The sequence below is a fragment of the Aulostomus chinensis genome, chromosome 1 (assembly GCF_037954235.1).
Source record: "Aulostomus chinensis isolate RoL2024-O1b breed Wild chromosome 1, RoL_Achi_v1.0, whole genome shotgun sequence".
Lineage (NCBI taxonomy): Eukaryota > Metazoa > Chordata > Actinopteri > Syngnathiformes > Aulostomidae > Aulostomus > Aulostomus chinensis.
Window position 1 is genome coordinate 19064178 of NC_141320.1, and position 3036 is coordinate 19067213.

Sequence of the window (3036 nt, forward strand, 5' to 3'; positions counted from 1 at the left end):
TACTAAGGAGGATTACAGAGTTTGAGAGTCAGTGACTTAATCGAGTCTAACAAAGGGTTGAACCTGAATGAGACAGTCACCCTTCAACATGGGGCCATGGCAGAGTGAACCAAGAACACTACAATGGGGGTGAGAGTGGAGCCATGATGGACTCACAGTTCATCACCTCCACCATCATGTGGACCACCTGATCACCTCTCCCTCAACCTCTAAATAACTCATTCCCTGACCGGGAATCGAACCCGGGCCGCGGCGGTGAGAGCGCCGAATCCTAGCCACTAGACCATCAGGGACCACACTGAGCTCTCCAACAACAGAGACTATAGACAATGACTCAAGAACACAGGACTCTGTGGTCTCAGCTTGAGATGCAGAGGGTCCACCAAGACCACCAGACACCTCAGCCCCCTAAAGACAGTCCACCCCCAGGATCCTGCCCCCCTCTGCTCCAACTCAGCCCTCCATTCATAAGTGACTTTCGCTACGTCCGAACTGCCAAGTACCAACCTACGTCCTCCTGCTACGACCTAAACATGGCGGCACCACTCAGACACCCTAGAAGATTGGTGGTGAAGCACGACCTCTGCTGGCAGAGCACAGACACCGCAATTAGGTAGACAGCACCAACGAAAGCCCCACCTGCTGGCCTGACTGTGGTACTGCACTCCACTCTGAACGCACCCTTCACTCATTCTCTATTATTAAGCACGTTAACGCACCTGTACAGGTGTGTTCACATTATATACATATTATATATTTATGCTTGGCCGTTTTTGATGAACTTGGGCGGTACTCTGGTGCAGGGATGAGGTCATGGAGCTGATCTGGGAGCAGTCCTGATGTTAAATGCTGTGATAAAGGACAGTGTGGAGGAAAAATGAGTCAAATTTAAATTGTCAACAGTTTAACGTTGTTGGCAGGACTCCAACCTGAGCAGGGAGACCCCAATGGATTTCTAGTCCATCGCCTTCACCACTCGGCCACAACGACCACATTCACACACATTTGTAGGAGACTGAAATTAGACAATGAAAGTTCATGTCAGCACAGTCAAATATTTTTTGTCCTCTCTCAAAGACAAACTATTTGTGTGTGTGTGTGTGTGTGTGTGTGTGTGTGTGTGTGTGTGTGTGTCAGTGTTGTGACTGAGCAGTGAAGAAGACGACCTTCTGACTCCATTTTCTTTGTTGCTCTTCTATCAGTTCCTCAGTTTCTCTCATCAAGTGAAGCAGCTTTGACAGGTTTGCTTCTCTGTGTGTTCACAACTTTGGTCTTTAAACTCCTGACAAACTCACCACGTCACACATTTGGTGAATTAAAGCAACAAATAATGACATCATGATGATTCAGGTTAGGGGGGCACGGCCTGGAGGAAGAGTGGCCGTCCAGCAGAGTTGCTGGTTCAGTTCTCACTTCAGCTGGTGACCATGTTGAAGTGTCCTTGAGCAAGACACTGAGCCCCTCATTGCTCCTGATGACCAGCATCCAAGACCAACAAGCTTCTGATTGGCTCTGATTCTCTGAGCCAAAGTCCAACACAGGAAACAGAAACTCTTGAGTTTGTCTCACATTTTTTAAAGAAACTCAGCACAGGACAGTGATAGGAGGCTGGTTTCCTTGATGTGGGCTTCACCTCTTTGACCTAAACTGGTCAACATCAGCTGGTGTTCACTCTGATGATGTAGCGATGGTCTGGATTCTTCCTTCTGGAGCACCAAGCTGCTGGGAAGAAGCCTGATGATGTCAGAGTTGTGTTCAGTGGCTCCTGCTGGGTCCATTGCTGACAAATGGGCTCCAAAGAGTTCAGCTGTTTCAAAGGTCAGGGTTGCTGTTAGCAGACGAGGTGGCCGAGTGGTTAAGGCGATGGACTGCTGATCCATTGTGCTCTGCACGCGTGGGTTCCAATCCCATCCTTGTCGTAGGAGACTTTGGTTTCTGCTCCTAGATTCTGGAACGACTCTGAACTGTGAGGCTTTTAACTGACACAGATACCAGTTGAGTCAACTTCCCTTTCACAACCTGACCAAAACAACTCTGACACCCAGAGCTCACATGTGTCAATCACCTCTGGAGAAGGTCCCGCCCCCTTAGAGCCATAAATCCTCCCATCAGTGAAGAAAACTGAAGACGCCTCTTGGATGAGAGCTGAAGCGTCTTCTAGAAACCTGAAACAGTCCACTTGGAACGTTTAAATCATTCTACAATCCTACAGTTTCATTGAGCTTTTGTCCAAAGCCACGTTCATGTCTCACATGTATATAATATATATGTGACACTCTTTCATCTACTCATTAACCAAAAATACAGTCTCATACCAGTAAATTTGTGCAGAAGAAAACGTTATTTGTGCTGCTTCTTTATTTATTTATTTAGTTTAGTTAGTATTTTTTAATGTGTTTTCTTTCAAGTCACATTTTGTCCATTACCTTCATCACCAGAGTCTCCATCTCATCACATGACTAAAGTCTGGGTTCTGTATTGGTGGTAAAATATCCTTCCATGCCCCTCACTAGTTTGCACACAGAAAAGCATATTTTACTGGTTTCAGATCTCTTAGCTTGTTCTCTCTCTTAAAGCAGCTGAGGCAGCTTTCATTGTGTGATTGATTTTAAAATATAAATATGGAACAGAACCATTGGAATCAGATGTCAGGACATTTGAAGGAATGTCAATCTCCTGTTGAAATGTTGCAGTGTGCAGCTGAGGCTCTCTGGCAGTGGCACCAGGAGCCACAATGGCAGAACCTGGACCCTCCTGGAGGAGAACCACAGGTGAGGGCCTTCTTGGCTCCAGATTGATGGAAATCAAGTGTCTGAGGCTGTTAGCAGCCATGAAGTTGATCTGGTTGGCACTGGTATTTGTTCTTGCTGCAGCTCAGGAGTGATTCAGGAGAAGAGTTTCAGAACAGCCAAGGTTGGGGACTGGAATTTTAGAATTTCCCCTGGAACCAAACAACCTTGGAGGGTAAAACCTCCAATCATAGCCACTCAGATGCAGCAGCAGAAGAAGCTGTCATCCACCCTGACAGTCAGAGCA

General features: G+C 46.7%; 1 non-coding gene across 1 annotated transcript; it reads right to left on the reverse strand.

Moving 5' to 3' along the window:
* Positions 1-221: 221 nt before the first annotated feature.
* trnae-cuc (transfer RNA glutamic acid (anticodon CUC)) lies at positions 222-293 on the reverse strand. Its single transcript has one exon. It is a non-coding gene; the product is annotated as a tRNA-Glu (tRNA).
* Between the last annotated feature and the right edge of the window lie 2743 nt (positions 294-3036).